Genomic DNA, 19,871 nt, shown 5'->3' on the forward strand with positions numbered 1-19,871 from the left:
GTAACCCAAACACTGACATTTGGAATTCACCCAGTGGTTTCGTGGAAAAATGCCTGGCAAACCGCTTCTGTAAAGATAACAGTCAAAATTCTTAGATATAAACAAACACCTTCAGTGAATGAGTCTCAGGGACTGAGGGCTCAGGGCCATAGTAGTAAGGGAACCAAAGTCAATTTGCATAACATAGTCCACAAAGATAACATTCTCTTTTTTTTAAACATTCTACTGAATTGGAACTGATAACTTTTAAGACCCCAGGCTCTGGGGAATAGAGCCTGGGGTCTTAAAAGTTCATGAGTGGCTATTTAAGATGCAACTACTGTTCTCTCCCCATCCAAAGCAAAGAAGAGTGAAGAAAATTGAAGACATATAGGAATGATTAGTTTAATTGATTAGCAGACCACGTGAACATCAGCTTCCATGACCTTGAGACTAGAAGAAAGAGATGGTACTTGCTACAACTGCCCACCACTCTAAAAGAGAAAACATTAGAAGGTTCTGGATGAAGTGGGAGAAAAATGTGGAACAAAATTCCAAATCACAAATATACCTGCCTTACTGCTGTAATAGAGAATGGTTGGTACCTCAGAGACTATGACCCATAGTTAATCCTTCAGATTCAGAACTCAACCAAACAACAGGAAGATCTACACGGTGATCCACAACAGTAGGGAGGCAAGTACAATTTAGCATAATAAACCACTTTAAATCAAAAGGGAAGCATTTACCCAAGGACAAAGTTCAGAAGGATTAGGAAAGGAGGAGAAATGGAAATAGAGGTCATAAAGTGGGATGTTGTTGTTGTTGTTAAGTACCCCGGAGTTGGTTCCGACTCATAGTGACCCTGCACAGGGTTTCTGAGGCTGCAAATCTTTACGGGAACAGAAAGCCTCATCTTTCTCACGTGGGACAGCTGGTAGTTTCGAACTGCTGACCTTGAGGTTCTGAGGTTCGAAGTCTGATTCGTAACCACTATGCTATTTAGACAGTAGAATGTTAAAAAAAAAAAAAAAAAAAAAAGTGTGATGGAATAGTATATACCAAGGAAAAGTAACAAACTACTGCCAAGTATAACATTTGTTGTTGTTAAGTATCATCAAGTCGGTTCAGACTCATAGTGTCCCTGGATAGAGTTTCTAAGGAGAAGCTTGTGAGTTTGAAGTGTTAACCTTACAGTTCAAAATGACCTTGAGGTCATGTGCTTATCCTGTAGCGCCACACTAGGACAGGTCAAATAAGATGTTGATCAAAATAGACACAAAGCTATATATATGGTGTTATTGTTAAATGCCTTTGAGTTGGTTCAAACTTACAGCGACCCTGTATAGGGTTTTTGAGGAACAGCTGGTGGGTTTGAACCACCAATCCTGTGGTTTGCAGTCCAATGCTGATCCTACAACACCTATTTCAAGATCCAAACAGACAAAAATAATACATGGTAATAGAAGTTAAAATCATTCTAACTTTGGGGATTATGTGAATAGTGATAAGAACAGAATGGTGGAGAGGAGGTTTGTACCTATGTATAACTGGTAAAGGACATATTATTCTGGGTGGTGGCTATATGGATGCCTTCACAATGTAAAATTCATCAGAATATACAAATTATTTGTGTAGTTTCATGTAAATATGCTACTCATCAATTTAAAAGTGTAAAGATTACAAATACTTAAATATATCACTATTGAAAGTGACATAGATTAAAATCTGTATCTATAAAGTCATATAACATACTGTGGTTCAGATATTTATCAGAATATGTTAGATAGAGGAACAATATCAAATGTGTTTTTGCGGTTGAATTTTTCCCATGAATAACTGCGTTTATTTATTTTAAATTAAATTATTTCTAAATCTTTGATTATCTACTGCTCTGTGTAGACTATCCGTACTGCTTTTACAAAAACCAAACCCAAACAATTTTATTAGGATTCTATTATCAGCCCTCATTAGAATTTAAGCATGTATTAGTCAGGCATCCATTAAGAAAGCTTTTAGATGAAAATTTCAAGGTGATAATTGATCCCTTAGGGGCATTTTAAGTTCATTTTTTTTGTAGTTTCAGTGAAGTTTTGATTGAATTCAACAAAGAGGCAACCATTTATGTAATTTGAGTTCTTGCTCTAATTGATTGAATCATAAAAGATCTTAGTGAACATGCTCAAACTGAGATTGATCTGTATTTTATCCAGTTTACAAAGTTACCTTCTTTCTGTTGTTGTTAAATGTACTTGATTGAGTTGGTTCTGAGTCACAGCCACCTGTGTCTGTGGCATAGGAATTCTAAGAAGCAACTGACAGGTTTGAACTGCTGACTTTGCCGTTAGCAACCCAGTACTTTCTTCAAGTGTACTAAGGCCATTTTAGCAATGGCCACTGGATCACACAGTAGTTAGTAGCTCTAAGTGAACTTGGTGAACAGGAAAAGGTAAAAATCATTCACTGCCCTCTCCTGCCCAGGAGGCAAGCTAAAATGCTAATCAGGTCACCAAATGGGACCAATCCCCCCTGGTTTTCCCCCAACCCTCAAACCGGTGTGCAGCCTGGCTCCTCCCTGGACTCTGACCCCATGTAGGCCCGTGTTTCCCTCCATTCGGGGCTCAGAATCAGCTGGCTTAATAAAATCTGAAACTCGACTTCACCTCTCCAAGTGGCCTCGGTTTCTTCAACCGACCATGAATCTAAAACTGCCATAACATTTGGTTCCCTGACCAGGAAACCGACTGCACTGGCCCCATGAGCCACAGGATTGGAGTCCGGAAGTGACTAATGGCGAGCTCCCCTCCTTGGATGAAACAGTGCGCCACCGCCACATTTGACAGCCCCTCCTCCTCGGAGTGGGAGCAGCCAGTGGCCGCACCCATCTCTCCTGACCAGACTCAAAAGAAGAGGTAGAACCAGAGAAACCAGCCAAGACTTCTGGAATAGGTATGCCCCGGGGCACCGGTTAAACCCAGTCAGACCTGTCCCTATGGACAGAAGTGGAAGGCTGATCCCCTTCCAAGGCCTCACCCACGGGCCTCAGTCAGGGACTCCCCAAAAGGGGGGGCGGGGGTGGAACTGCCATAAACTCTGTGTGACTAGTTGAATGCGAGTGTGCACATAACCAAAGTGCGGCTGTGTGCACATAACCAAAGCGCGGTTTGTTGTGCCCGGGCTGTAGGGTTCCACGGCTCAGGCCATGGAATCTGAGTGGTAATTCTTATGGTGAACCAGCAGCCTTGGGATATATGTTGATGGATTTTAAAAAAAAGAAGGGGAATAGGAATTATGATTATGGAAACTTTGTAAACTGGCCTTTGGCCTGTACTTGATTAGATTCATTAGAACTTTGAGGTAGTATCTTGAGCCAGAACCTGAGTTGAGACATTTGCACTTGAAAAGATACCTATGCATGCCCACCCAGATACTGGACTAGTAGGGAATCTCATATGGCTTAAGGAGACAGCCCTCTCTGCTGGTGCGGAGATGACTCCAGGTTCAAAACTCTCCAAAGCTAAGAGATGCTTGAAAATTCTTGCGAGAGAAGCGGGAAAGTCTGAGTCTGTCTGTTGTTGAATCTTTTCTTGGGAGCCTTCAGCCATGTGTTTCCTGCACTCACCTCCACCTTCTCTTTGAGATCTCCTTTTGCTTTATTGTGAGTACATGCATCAGGGCATGGTAGACAGGGAGTAATTTCCTAAAAATGCCCCGTCTGTTTAGTGACTCTCCTATGGCTTAACGAGAGAGTCCTCACTGCTGGCACGAAGTAGACTCCTGGTTCAAAACTCTCCAAAGTGAAGAGACATTAGAAAATTCTCACGAGAGAAGCAACAAAGTCTAGATCTGTCTGTTGAATCTTTTCTTGGGGGTCTTCAGCCCAGTGTCTCCTGCACTCACCTCCACCTTCACTTTGAGATCCCCTTTTAATTTATTCTGAGTGTGCACTAAAAATGCCCCTTATCTTTCTGTTAAGGTTAACCTCTGTATCTAAAATAAAATATAGGCCTCAATCTGAAAGAAAAGTGCTGTAAAGTATAGTTCTAACTGGTTTCTATATGGGTACCCTCCTATGACATCAAAGGAAATGGTGTTTTACTGTAATACAGTTTGGCCAATGTACGATCTAGATGATGGGAAAATAACCTCTAAATGGATCCTTAAAATTATTATACCATCTTACAGCTTGAATTGTTAAACCACTGTGTCAGATTGTCTGTTTATTTGTAAAATTACTATGTTTTTGTCCTGTATTAATGTTTAAGAAACTGAAAACAACCTGGAATTCCAAGAATATGTAAGTTATATTGTGTATATGTACTATAATGCACTTATGCTGCTAATATGAAAGCCAGGTAGAGGAAAAATGAATACAGAGATTATTAGGTAAAAACAGTTCTAAGCAGGCCTGTACATAAATTATACAAAGATATATAAATGGTTACTTTTTGTGAAATATAGCTTTTGATTGTAACCTTGTCTTATTACAACCTTTGAAACCCCAGCTACTGCCAATAGAGAAAATTATAACCTAATCTAGTGAACCTGCTCGGCCATATTCAGTCAAGGAGGAAAGCAATTTGGAACTGATTTCTCTTAAGTAGAGGGCTACCAGGAACAGAGGCAAGGCAATACCCCTTCTGCAGATGCCCACGGAATTGAATATGGAAGGGCAAGCTGCAGGATATTACTGGGCACATGCTTCTTTCTCTATCTTGGCCTTGTTAAATAGGAAAAATTCAAATCCTTGTTATTGACATGTTGTTGTTCAGTGTTGCCAAGTTGGTTCTGACTCATGGTGACCCTGTGTAAGTTTTCCAAGGAGCAGCTGGTGGACTTGAACCACTGACCTTGTGGTTCAGACAGACTTGGTGGTCCAGCACATTGACTCACAATGCCACACTAGGATGACCTAACCAAAATAACAAATTTAATAACCACTATTTTTGCTACCCATCATCCTAATTGGGCAGCTATTCAGGCTCTGTTAACAATTCTCCTGACCAGGGATGAAAAAGGCTTGTCTGAGATAAGGCATGGGACGAAATAACCACACATCCAAAAATAAAACAAACCTGAACGGAACCCTTGCCCCAGTCAAGGCAATTCCTCTAGCTGACACAAATTAAAGTCTAGATGGGCCTGCCACAACTGGTGGTGGTGATGTTTATGTGCCGTAGAGTCGGTTCCGACTCATGGCGACCCTGTGCAGGGTTTCCGAGGCTGTAAATCTTTGCGGAAGTAGAGGGCCTCGTCTTTCTCCCACGGAGCGGCTGGTGGTTTCAAATTGCTGAACTTGCAGTTTGGAGCCCAATTTGTAGCCACTATGCTACACTGGAGCACTATAAAAGGTGCATTCTCAGCTGTCTGAAAAAGGGAATTTCTAAACCAAAAAAAATAAAAAAACTTGAACGTGGTACAAGCAATTCAGCAGAAGCCAACTGAGGACCCCTCTGAATTCTTTAAATGAATCTACCAAACTTACTGTAAGTACACAGACCTTGATCCTGAGAACTCAGCAAATATCTGAATGGTTAACATGATTTTTATCTCTCAGAGCAACCGGGATTTTAGAAAGAAATAGCAGAAATTTGACAGGGCAATTGGCATGAATCCATCCCAATTGGTGGACATCACCTTTGAGGTATTTACCAGCTGAGAGCACGAGAAATTTCAGGCCATAACTGTCCTTCTAAAAGACCAAGCTGTAAGCCTGTGGGACCCAGGGAGGACCCCGGAAAGGAACGAGGGCCTTAAGCAAGGATCTATGTGCTTGTGCAAAAACCTGGACACTGAAAAAAACAAATGCCCAAATCTCAAGGAAGGATCTGGTAGAAAAAGCCATCAAACTCAACAGATGGTTGAACAAGTTTTATTGTCTGCAGAAGACTAATGTTGTCAGGGGGTAAGGGGCCCAGCATGATTTGGCATCAACCTCTGCCACCCCTATGGCCCCCACCCGCAGGACCTCGCTGAAAATACTAAAGGGGACAGTGATGGTAACTGAGATCTCAGGGAAGCCTGAGGACTAGTTCTTCCTGAAACCCCTGGACTGCTTCACTGGGGAAAAATTGCTCTTCCCAGGTCTACTTCCTTCCCTACAGGTAACCTGATCCCTTCCAGTGTGGAGATCATATTCTGCTCATAACATGGAGAGATGGACCTGAAAACCAGTTAGAGAAAAAATGTGGACTGGACCCTTGGAAGTCCATCTAGTCACCCCGTCAGCTGTCAAGTTAGTTGGACTCAACTTGGACACAATGGGACTTTCAAAAGACACTATTCCTTTCAATGGGATGAAAAACATTTGGGCCTATTTAGCTCAGAGTGTAATAAATGTATCTGATTTGTATTTCCTTTCGGGAGGGCATCCAGAAGCATCTGCCAAGATTACTGAGGACTGGAACAAGAAATTATCCCAAGCCCAGCAGCCAAGGTAGAAGGAGTCCCCACCTGGATTCACCACAGCAGACTGAAGAAAGCCTTCCTTGTCTCCATGAGAAGCTGAAACTGACCCTACCAACCCTTACAAGGTAAAGTTGAGACGTACAACCCACCCTGATTCAGCCATAAACTGGGAGCTGGCTGATCTACTCACAAAGCTACAGCATGAGGATGTCTGCCACCATGGGACTCATTTTAATTAGACTTTGGGGTGTGGGAAAGAGAGAAGTCTGTGTAATCTATACAGACACACCACCAAGGTGAGCCAAACAGTAACCACACTACTCTTCTAAAAGTGAGGGCACCTTCCTAGGTAACAAAACCAATGGAACTGGGGTGGCCCTAACTCCTCTTGCACATCAACAGATCCAGATACGAAATGCCATCTATCAAAATAGACTAGCCCTAAACTACTTACTGGCTGTGGAGGGAGGAGGGGTATGTGAGAAGGTTAATTTTGCTAACTGCTGCATACAAGTAGATGACCAGAATCTGGCAGTAGAAGACCTTGTAAAATTGCAGAAAGTTGCCCATGTCCCTGTGCAAACTTGGACTGGGTGGAACCCACAGAGCCAATGGGGAGGGTAATTCTTTACCTTTACAGGGTTCAAGACCCTTGTGGGTGGGGTACTGTTTTGTTTGGAATTTACTTAATTAGTCCATGCCTATTCCCACTAGCTATCAGGGCCATGTTGTGAAGTGCCATCGAGCCAGTGCCAGTGCCGACCCATAGCGACCCTGTATAGGGTTTCTGAGGAGCAGCTGGTGAGCTTGAACCGCTGACCTTGCAGTCCAAACGGCTTTGCTATAACATGAACAGTCTGGTTCAATAATGAATGAACACTTGAAGTGCCCTTTTGTAAGATAAATGATGGTGCTTGGGTATGAAAATGAACAAATATTACTCACAGTGCCACACCAGGACTCTGTGGATAACTACATAGTAGTGGAAGATATCTTTCTTGTGCTGACACCACATATAGGTCATGTTAGAAGTGATATGGGCTTCAGAATTTAATAAGTATCACATTTTTTCCCCTGAGGTCATTTGAATACCATGCTTAAAAAGAAAGTTAATACTATAGTCTCATCTTAGAAGTGAAAGAAATATTGAACAATATCTATATATTTTTGTCTTGTTCATTCAATAATGAATGAACACTTGAAGTGCCCTTTTGTAAGATAGATGATGGTGCTTGGGTATAAAAATGAACAAATATTATCCATAAAATGAATTTAGAGACTTCTGAGAAGATGATGACCTGAGTAGGTCCAAGACTTTTCCAACAACATAAACAACAAGAAAAGCAATATAAATCTATAAACTCGCCTCTGTTAAAACTCTGAAAAACAAGTGGAAGGTTGTAACAATTAAATATATACTCAAAGAAGAAAAAGGTGACTTTTGGAAGATAGGAAAACTTTTTTTTCCTCGTGTTTCAGCAATGGTTGCCACAGAAGCTGCAGTTGTTGTTGTTATGAAGTGCCATCGAGTCAATTCTGATCCATAATGACCCTGTATAGGGTTTCTGAGGAGCAGCTGGTGAGCTTGAACTGCCGACCTTGCAGTTAAATCGGCTTTGCTGTCTGGCACATTAACCCACAACACCACACCAGGGAGGTAGACTATTGCCTATGTTCTCAAAAGCAAGGTCCAATCTCTTGCTGTAACATGAACAGTGCAAATTTTGCAATCAGACTGCTCAGTGTGTCTGTTCTGAGAGGCTGCCTGAAGAACTGACATCTGAGTTTGTCTTGATTCAAAGGTCACACAGGATGGGGAAGGGCTTAGTGAGCAATGACTTAAGGATGTTGCTAAGTGCCATCGAGTCCTTTCCAGCTCATAGTGACCTTGTAGAGGGTTTCTGAATAGCAGCTGGTGGGTTTGAACTGCCAACCTTGTGGTTCACAGTCCAGTGTTGATCCTACAATGCCATGCCAGGAGTCCTCACTGAGACTGTGGTGGTGGTGGTGGTTTTGTTCTGTGTAGACTGTGAATGCCCTTTCCTGGTGTGGCGCCAGATTGCAAAGCCGTTTGAACTGCAAAGTCGGCGGTTCAAGCTCACCAGCTGCTCATCGGAAACCCTATACAGGGTCGCTATGGGTCGGATTCTACTCAATGGCACTTAACAACAAGTAGTGAGGCTGAGCAGACAACTAACCCCTAAAAAAACAGAAGGAGTGAGAGTGTCTTGTAAAAATTATAGTTGTAAGAACACAAACTAAACTTTCCAAAATGACCACTCCAAGTTCACATCAAACCATGTCTGCTGCCCCTTCCTCCTGCTCCAGATATCTAAGAGGGAGCAGACAGCCCCTTCCTCCAGCTATTTTGTTCTCCTGCTTTAGTTATGCATATGCTAGGAAAGAGCCTACAGCCCTTCCTCCCAAGAGGTGGGCAGAAATCCTTTTGTTACCTTTAACTTGCCTACTTTTTTCACTTCCTCATACAATCCTTAATTGCCCTTTGCTGTTGTTGTTGCTAAATGCCTTCAAGTCAGTTCTGACCCATAGTGACCCTGTATAGGATTTCCAGGGAGGGGCTGGTGAGTTTGAATTGCCAGCCTTGTGGTTCAAACCAACTTTACAGTCTAGCACATTAACCCACAGCTCCACACCAGGACTCCTAACTTAAACTTGTAGGAGATCCTAGCCCACATCCCCCATGAGGTAACACTTCATGATCCAGCCAGCCATCACTGGACACACAGTTGTGTTCCGCACATTGTAGGTAAATTCCCTTGTTGGTAAACCATCTCCTTTATTCTCTATTAATCTCATTTATTCTCTTTACTGTAATAAATTAATGTCTCTTGGAATGAGTTCTGGTCATTTTTGTAATCTCTTAGCACCTATGTACTCAGAATGCTTTTCCCTTCTGGGCCTGAAGCCCAATTATAACTTTAAAAGCACTATAAATGAAGGTAATGGAGTTCTGGTGTGGCACTGTAAGGAAACACTGGACACCAGGTCTGTTGAGCTGCAAGGTCAGCAGTTCAAACTCACCAACTGCTCCATGGAAACCCTATACAGGGTCACTATGAGTCGGAACTAACTTGGCGGCACTTAGCAACAACAACAATTAATGAAAGTAAGTAAAAAAGCATTGCTATTTGAGTTCCAGTTCATACATGCCCAGATTTGTTCCAATAAATTGTGCTTCAATATGTCTCTGCAATCAATAGATGGCTGCAGATAAGTTCTCTCAGTAATATAGTTTTCTTTGCCTTATTAGTATTCCTACTAAAACAGGTCTAAACAAAATGGTGCTTTCTAAGGGGATGAGCTGGTTCAGTTAAACTCAAGGCAGAGAGATCAGCTCAGAAGGTTATGTTAACTGCTTTATAAATGGAACTCCAAAGGGATAACCTTGATAGATTTTCATGAGAGACAATCATGGGACTTTATTATGTAGATGTTTTAAGAAAATTAAAAACTAAATAGATGAGAAAAGGCCAGGAAAGTGGTACTGATGAATATTTTTTACTATCAGGACAAAGCACCAGTTTTAATTCTTTGAGGGTAGTGATAGCATGGATCAACTAACCTAAACAAAATGAAGTCAGTTTAGCCATTGTTGCTGTTGTAAAGTGCCATCGGGTCGATTCCGACCCATAGAGACCCTGTAAGGGTTTCTGAGGAGCAGCTGGTGAGCTTGAACCGCCAACCTTGCAGTTCAAACGACTTTGCAGTCTGACGCATTAACCCACAGCGACACACCACTAGGTTCCAATAAATGAGAACCCTGCAAATGAGGAATTTAGTTTAAAAATTAGCTGAGATGGCCTCATGGCCCTAGAAGGAGAAGGGCAGACTTAAGCCCACCCAGATAGTTATCTCAGGCGCTAAATAGCTGTGACCCTAAAGGTGGAATGTTAAATAAGGATTATTGACTTATTGTTTCTTTTTCCCTAATAGTAGGATATTTGAAGAAAGTTATTGCCTTATAATTTATTTTTTCAAAGCATACTCTACTGATATTAAAATAGGTTAAGTGTACAAACAAATATAATTTACCCTATATAGTGTGCCTGCTCTTTGCAATGAGCAGGACAAACTTGAGAGATTATTTTCCCTGTCCTACAGATTGCTGGCTTTCTGTTAATAAAGCTTGGATTGGATCCTTGTCTCTGTGATTGACTACAGTGACAGGCAGCAAAACCTCATTTCAGTTTGGCAACAGTAGCAAGAGCTGTCTTACAAGAATTTCATTGGGAAATATTACTCACTCCACCATATAGCCCTGATTTTTTCCCTTTCAACCTTTTTATTGTTGTTATTCCCTAAACTAAACTAAAAAAAAAAATTAAAAGTGCATGATTTGAGTCATTTAAGGATGCCAAAACTACCATTTTTGATGTGGTGTACCTAGCAGAGCACAGAATTCTTTGGGGAAAGATTAGAAAGATGGGAACAGCACCTTCAGAAATACATAGACCTGTTCTTGTTAAATGCTGTCTGTTTGGTACCAACTCATAGTGACCCTGCATAGGGTTTGTGAGGAGCAGTGGGTGAGTTTGAACCACTGACCTTGTGGTTCAAACCAACCTTGAGGTCAAGTGCTTATTTAGGGTGCCACACCAAGATGGAGGAAATGTAAAAAACCAAGAGTTACACATTTTGTTAATAAATGTTTCTATATTTTTTGTAGCAATAATTCCTTACTTATAAAGTAGAATCAAGAAAATCTCATGTATCCTAAGAGATAGCACTAAAATATTATAATATTCTGAATTCAACAAAAAATTGCAGGATATAAATAGTAATAAAAAACGAGGCCTCTTTCAAAAGAACACCACAAGGAGAGAAAAATTGTCCTTTGGAAAGCTTAGATAATAAACAGACTAGGAAACTGTAAAACAACATATTAAAAAAACACAAAGAACTAAACATGCAGAAAGCTCTAAAAGAAATAACGAAAGCAATATATAAATAATATGAAAAAGCAAAAAGTAGACAGTTTAAAAAGAAACCAAGTAGAATCACTGAAGCTTAAAAGTATTATAACTGAAATGATAAATTAAATGGTAAGACTAGGAGCTAGGTCTAGGGTCCCCATTTGGCAACAGTAGCAAGAGTTGCCTGTATTTCCCTACCACTCATCTGTCATTTGTTATATGTTACTGTGATGCTGGAAGCTATACCACCTGTATTTGAAAAACCAAAGTCACCAATGGTGGACGAATATTATCTTTAGACCAAAGCAGATTTGTAAGAAAGACAAGCTAATTTTGAAAATTGTTGTTGGGTGCCATCAAGTGGGTACCGACTCATAGCAACCCTATGAACAACAGACTGAAACATTGCCCAGTCCTGGGCCAACCTCACAATTGTTGTCACACTTGAGCCCGTTGGTGCTGCTACTTTGCCAATACATCTCACTGGGGGTCTTCCTATTTTTCTCTGACCCTCTACTTTACCAAACATGATATTCTTGTCCAGCACCTGGTCCCTCCTGATAATATGTCTGAAGTATGAGAGATGAAGTTTGGCCATCCTGGCCTTAAAGGAGCACTATGGCTGCATTTCTTTCAACACAGATCTATTGGTTCTTTTGGCAGCCCATGGCAGTTTCACTATTCTCTTCCAACACCATAACTCAAAAGCATCAGTTCTTGTACGGTCTTCCTTATTCACTGTCCAGCTTTTGCATGCATATGACATTATTGAAAATACCATGGCTTGGGTCAGGTGTACCTGACATCTTTGCTCTTCAACACTTTAAAAAGGTCTTGTGCAGCAGATTTGCCTAATGCAATACATCATTTGATTTCCTGACTGCTGCTTCCATGAGTGTTGATAGTTGATCCAAGAAGAATGAAGTCCTTGACAACTTCAATCTTTTCTCCATTGATAAGAATGTTGTTTATTGGTCCAGTGGAGAGGAGTTTTGTTTTCTTTACATTGAGATGCAATACATAGCAAAGGCTGTGGTCTTTGATCTTCATCAGTAAATATTTTAAGTCCTCTTCACTTTCAACAAGCAAGGTTGTATCATCTGCATATCGCAGGTTGTTAATGAGTCTTCCTCTAATCCTGATGCCACGTTTTCCTTCATAGAACCCAGCTTCTTGGGTAATTTGCTCAGCATACAGGTTGAATAAATATGGTGAAAGAATACATCCTTGTCGCACACCTTTCTTGATTTTAAACCATTCAGTGTTCCCATGTTCTGTTCAAACAACTGCCTTTTGGTCCAGGTACAGATTGCTCATGAGCACAATTAAGTGTTCAGGAATACGCATACTTCGTAATGTTTCCCATAACTTGTCACGATCCACACAATCGAAAGCCTTTGCATTGTCATTAAAGCACAGGTAAACATCTTTCTGGTATTCTCAGTTTTCAGCCAAGATCCATCAGACATCAGCAATGATAGTCCTTGTTCCACATCTTCCTCTGAATCTAGCTTGAACCTCTGGAAGTTCTCTGTCAATGTATGCTTGCAACCATTTCTGTATTACCTTTAGTAAAACTTTGCTTTCATGGGATATCGAAGATATTGTCCAATGTTTTGTGCATTCTGTTGGGTCACCTCTCTTTGGAATGGGCACAAATACGGATCTCTTCCAATCAGTCAGCCAGATAGTTGTCTTCCAAATTTCTTGGCATAGATGGGTGAGTGCCTCCTGTCCTGCCTCACTTTCTTGAAAGATTTCAATTTTGATCCCATCAATTCCTGGTGCCTTGTTCTTTGCCAATTCCTTCAATGCACCTTGGGATTCTTCCTTCAGTATCATTGGCTCTTGATTATATGCTACCTCTTGAAATGGTTGAACATCAACCATTTCCTTTTGGTACAGTGACTCTCTATATTCTTTCCATCTTCTTTTGATGCTTCCTGCATCCTTCAATAATTTGTCCAGAGAATCCTTCTATAACAAAAGTCAAGGCTTGAATTTTTCTTCAGTTCCCCCAACTTGAGAAATGCTGAACGTGTTCTTCCTTTTTGGCTTTCTGACTCCAGATCTTTGTACATTTTGTTGTAATATTTGGCTTTATCTTCGCAAGCTGATCTTTGAAATTTTCTGTTCAGCTCTTGGACCTCCTCATTTCTTCCATGTGCTCTAGCATCTCTACGCTGGAGAGCAAGTTTCAGTATCTCTTCTGGCATCCATTTTGATCTTTTCCTTCTTTTCTTGTCTTCTTAATGATTTTTGCTTTCTTCCTTTATGATGTTCTTGATGTCATCCCATGACTCTTCTGGTCTTCGGTCTTTAGTGTTTAATCTGTTCTTCAGATGATCTCTAAGTTGAGGTGGGCTATATTCAAGGTCATATTTTGGCTATCATAGACTTGTTTTCATTTTCTTCAGCTTCAGTTTGAATTTGAATATGAGCAATTAATGGTCTGTTCCAAATCTGCCCTTGGTTTTGTTTTGACTGATAATATGGAGACTTTCTATCGTCTCTTTCTGCAGATGTAATCAATTTTTTTTCTGTGTATTCTGTCTGGTGAGGGCCATGTGTATAATCATCTCTTATGCTGTTTAAAGAAGGTATTTGAAATGAACAAATCATTGATTTTACAAAATTCTATCATGTGATCTCCAGCATCATTGCTCTCACTAAGACAATATTTTCCAACTACTGATCCTTCCTCTTAATTCACAACCTTTAATTAGCCAATAAAAATGCTATAGATCACAAAAGAATATGTCTGATATAGTGCTGGGAGATGAGGCCCCTAGGTTATAAGACACTAAAAATACATTGTTATTGCAATAATGAACTCAAACATAACAACAAATAGTTGCTATGAGTCAGAACTGACTCGATGGCACGTAACAACAACATATATCTTATTTATGGCATACAACGGAGTTTTATATCTCTGACCAATTGTAGGTAGACATGTAACAGAATTTAAATACTTAGTATTTCATTATTAAGAATATGGTGGTGGTGGTGGTAGTGTACCATGGAGTCGGTTCTGACTAATAGCGACCCTGTATAGTGTTTCCAAGGCTGTAAATCTTTATGGGAGCAGAAAGCCTCATCTTTCTCCTGGAAACACCTGGTAGTTTTGAACTGCTGACCTTGAGGTTAGTGGCCTGACTCATAACCACTATGCTACCAGAGCTCCTTTATTAAGATTATAAACTACTGAAATTAACTTCTGCATCCTTTCTTTTATTTCTTCAATTTTCTGATTAATCATGAGAATTGGTTTTGGCCCAGAACATTCACATCTTTACCATCCAGAGTTAGCAGCATCTTTTTTGTGTCTTTCCTTTGCAATAATAGTTTTCTTCTAGTCCCCTTCTCAAAAGTCTTCCTCTTAACCCTATGCCCACATTTCCATCCCTGTAGAAGTCTTTCTGTTCCAAAATATCCACTTGCAAGTTGAAGCATCTCTGCAATGTCATTCTGGCCTGAATCTAACCTAACAACTCCCAAGTCCTCAGATGTAAATATGTTCTCCAGTGATTGTGGTGAAAAACAAGTATGAGATTCTTGTTTTTCTGAATGTTCTTGGTCAGCTTGAGGGGGAAGTGACCAGGTTTCATCTCAAGCCATAGGCCAAGAAGGCCCGATTTCATCAGTGTGAATATACCTGTGGAGCTTCAGCTACAAGGTGAGCCTGGCTACCTATCAACATTGCCATCTGCAGAAGGGGCCTGGGGCCAGCCTGCACACCCTGGAGAGGTTCTCACCCCTAAGCCTGAGAGCAGTGGTCTTTGATCTTCATTAATAAGGTAAACTTAAAATACTTACTGATTAAGATCTTTGATCAATCTTCATCAGTAAGTATTTTAAGTTCATCTTAAGGATGGGTTGCACCTCAATGTAAAGAAAACAAAAATCCTCACCACTGCACCAATAAATAACATCAAGATAAATGAAGAAACGATTCAAGTTGTCAGAGATTTCATTTTGCTTGGCTCAATCATCAACATCCATGGAAGAAGCTGTCAAGAAATGAAATGATGCTTTGCATTAGACAAATCTGCTGCACATGGTCTCTTTAAAGTGTTCAGCAGAAGAGATATCAGTTTCAGGACTAAGGTGTGCCTCACCCAAGTTGTAATATTTTCAATAACCTCATATGCATGTGAAATTTGTACAATAAATAAAGAAGACTGAGAAGAATTGATGCATTTGAGTTATGGTGTTGGAGAAGAATGTTAAAAGGACCATGGATGATTAGAAGAACAACCAAATCTTTGTTGGAAGATGTACAGCCAGCCAGAATGCTCCTTAGAAGCCAGATGGGCTGACTTTGTCTCTCATAATTTGGATATAGTATCAGGAGGGACCAGTCTCTGGAGAAGGACATCATACTTGGTAAAGTGGAGGGTCAGTGAAAAAAAAAGAGGATGACCCCAATTGACATGGATTGGCACAGTGGCAATAGCAATGGAATCAAGCGTAGCAGTGATTGCAAAGTTTGCGCAGGACCAGGCAGAGCTTCATTCTATTGTGCATAAGGTCACTGAGTCCATACTGACTTGATGGCACCTAAAAACAACAACAACAATATCAGCCTCCAAGACCCTGAGACTGGAAGTACTAAATGGAGCTCAGCTACCACTACCAAGTGCTCTGAAATGGATCACATTAGGAAGTCCTGGATAGAGTGGAAGAAAAATGTGGAAGAAAAGTCAAAATCATAAATAACAGCAAGTCTCACTGGTTTAGTAGAGACAGGTGGAACCCCCAATTTATGACCCTTAGCTACCCATCAGACCTGGAGCTGAATGCACCATCATAGCTCACTTTTCAGACATACAGTAGACTGGCCTATAATGTGAACAGTATTACTAGGGATGTATACAATCATTAGAACAATCAATAATTCTCAATAAATGGGCAGAATTGCCTAAGGAAAAAGTTCAAAAGGAAAGAAGGTTTAGGAAAGATGGATAAATGGAAGCAAGAAACACTAGGTAGACTTTGGATGAGGGTTGTAACACTGTGGGGATTGCAATCAATGACATGAAACAAAATGCTCATGAATTGTTGAATGGAAAAATGATTTGTTCTGTAGACCTTCACCAAGTTGACACAAAAAGAAAAACAAAAACACAAAGTACAACTACTGATCTCTATTCATCATAAGTAAAAGAGAAGGAAGGAAACCAAAGTCTCAGAGAAGAAATTAGTCTTCAGGTCAAATAGCCTACATAAGATATAACCTTATTTACTTTGATACTATAAGAACTAAATGGTGCCTGGGTACTGCTACTGACTAATTTGGTGAGGGTCAGAATAGAAGAACACTGTTAGAATGGGAGAATAGTGAACTCAACATCTTAACCAGTCCAGGCTTATTGAACCAGTTGAGATTAGAGGAATTCTTGAGACTATCACCTTTAAACCTTGAACTGAGGTATTTTTTAAACCTTGAACCAAAACTATCCCCCGAGATCACCTTTTAGAAAAATAACAGATTGGTACAGAAATAAAGGATATTACATGTTGTTCCATTGAAAACCTATCTACATGAGACCAAATGGTCAAACTTACTCTAAAGGAATAAAGAATGAGAAGAAAGGGGACACTAAAGTATGTGGGAGCTGATAGTATTTTCATCTTTAGTCTTGATGGGCAAAAGCACCTATAGGTGCAACTCATAAAAAGACTACTTCTAGGTATGCTTGAGGAAGCAAAGAAGGAGGAATCATTTATAAAACAATAGAGGCCTCTCTATGAACAGAATACCTGAGAGGCACTTGTTAGGAGAAGAACAGTAGACACCCCAATCCTTCAGGATAAAGGTCAGAGTAGCTGCAAAGCTAGACCCAGATCTCAAGTTCTGAAGCTGTGGGGACCTTGTGCAGTAGAAATTAAACTATTTTTTTTTCTGGGATCTCCTTACTAGGTAAGAGGGGGCAGAAACACAGCACTAAGTAGTTTCAAAATAGTTTTCAAAACAGCCAGCATTGAGCCTATAGTTAGTGGTTTGTTGGTTGGTTATGTGCCGTGGAGTCGGTTCCGACTCATAGCGACCCTGTACAGGGTTTCCGAGGCTGTAAATCTTTACGGGAGCAGAAAGCCTCATTTTCTCCTGCGGAACAGCTGGTGATTTCAAACTGCTGACCTTGAGGTTCCCATCCGATTTGTAACCACTTCAGTGGTTAGACCAGTTAAAAGCAAAAGCCCTACTAGCAGGTGCCCAAAGATAATAAGGATGTCCTTGTGTGACCTTAGCTTCATTAAGTGCTCCATGCATATTAACTATCAGTCTCTGGGTGGAGACCTATCATGCTAATGACGAAAAAAATAGCTTGCTTCCTCCTTTAAGGAGAATTGAGCTGTCATCTTAGAAAGTGCTTAATCATTGCTATTTGATTTGCACATGTGCGCATTGCCGCCATGTTTGTTCTGTATTTTTTCCCTAGCCTGCCTCACCAAGCTGCCTGCAAGCAATCTTGGAAGGTAATCAGCCCTAAATTTTCCTTTCCACAAAATAAAATTGCTTGTCACATCCTCACATCAGTGGAGTCACACTGAGCAAACCTGGAGGTTCCTACAAAAAGTACATCTAGCTCATAATGACCCCAGTCCTATTCTCTAGTAGATATTCCTCCCTAGTGGCTCCTTTTGCCTTTTTCAAAGTAATTTCTAAGTGCTCCTCACCCCTCAGGCCCCAAACCTTCCCAACTCCAGTGTTTTCCCCACCACAGATTCATCTCACAGACCTGGACCCAGCTCTTCTTGCCTTTGGTACCGGGAGTGCTAATCACGCTTCCACCATACAAAAGCAGACTCTTGACTTCTACTTATTAAGAATAGTCAGGAGAGACAGAGTTTCCCTATGAACAAAGCTTTATTATAGGAAAGAGGCTTGCAAACAGACACCAGAAGGGCTTAATGCAACACTTAACCCCTGTTTCCTTGAACAAAGGCTATTCTGGGGTTTAAGAATGTTTTGGGTGGGGAAAGGCATTGTGTTTTTTTCATAAGGACAGGTGGGGATTTCTGGAAGTGGCCCATTTAAGAGGGCCCTGTTGTGGAGCTGTAGGATCAGCACTGTACCACAAGATTGACAGTTCAAACACACTAGCTGCTCCTTGGAAACCATATATAGGTATTATGAATTGGAACTGACTCGATGGCACTTAACAACACCAACATGTTAATTGTGTGCCTGAACAGCATTTCTTCAAGATGAATTCCACCTCAAAGGCCTTTGGTAGGGGCAGAATGAACTTATTCTGGGATGTTGTACATGTATGGTTCTTTAGAACTCCGGTTCCAGCCTCTTGCAGAAGCTGGTGTTCTTTTCTGCCCCTAAGAAAGTTTATCCTTCAAGGTGGGTGAAACCAGTTAGCTTGTAAAACAAGGCAAAATACAGAAATCTTATGGCTGGTTTGTCTGTTTACAGTAAACAGATTGTAAATGGGAAAGGTTTTATGATTAATGCATTCACATTCCAAGAGGCCCCTTATGTTCCCTGCATCAGGGAGATTTTGAGAAGCAGCAGGCGTTGGGGATTGCATCACATGAGAACCTCAGCTGAACCCATAATAGGAGCACAGGGGGCTTTTCTGGTAGTCCTGGTGTGACACAGCAGGATAATGCACTAGACTGCAAGGTCAGTTTGAATGGTAAGGTCAACATTCAAACTCACGGGGTGCTCCTTTGGAAACCCTATACAGGATTGCTGAATTTAAAATACTTAATGACAGCACTTAAAAGAGGAAGACAGGAAAAGAGAAAGACCCCCCAACGAGATGGATTGGCCAAGTGGCAGCACCGATGGACTCAAGCATGGCAACAATAGTGTGGTGGGCCCAGGATCAGGCAGTGTTTCGTTCTGCTGTGCATAAGGTCTCTATGGGTCAATACTGACTCGATGGAACCTAACAATCACAACAACAAATTACAGCACTTAACAACAAAAACATGGGGCTATAGTTCTTTGAAGTTATCCACCACTGAACATCTACTCATTGAACGTTTACTGAGACTCTAATGTATATGTCCTAATGAAAGCCTCTACATCTGGTCCATATACAGTTGCATATCCACCTGTAATCCACTCTCTGCTGCTAATAGCTTCTCCAAACCAGAATCTGGACTATGGAATGATCCTTCATTTAAAAAACAAAACAAAACAAAAACCTACTGCTACTGAGTCAATTCTGACTCAGCAACCCTGGAACACAGAGAAGAACTACCTCATAGGGTTTCCAACACTGTAATCTTTATGGAAGAAGATTGTCACATCTTTCTCCTTCACAATGCTCATGGGTTTGAACCACCAAACTTTTAGTTAGCAGTCAAATGCTTTAACCATTCCACCACCAAGGCTCACTCCATTTAGCACAGACTCAGGCATGGTCTTTCACCACAATAACAATTTCAAGGCTTACACGGCACATGTAGGAGAAGTAACTGCAAGGGTTGTGAAGTTATCTTGTGAAGCTCAAAGAGTGTTAGGAATCCTTTAGTTCTCTAGCCCTCCAGACCTTGGCGTCCTTGTCCAATGTACTAGTCTCC

The sequence above is a fragment of the Chrysochloris asiatica genome, unplaced genomic scaffold (genome assembly GCF_000296735.1).
Source record: "Chrysochloris asiatica unplaced genomic scaffold, ChrAsi1.0 scaffold00158, whole genome shotgun sequence".
In the NCBI taxonomy this organism is placed as follows: domain Eukaryota; kingdom Metazoa; phylum Chordata; class Mammalia; order Afrosoricida; family Chrysochloridae; genus Chrysochloris; species Chrysochloris asiatica.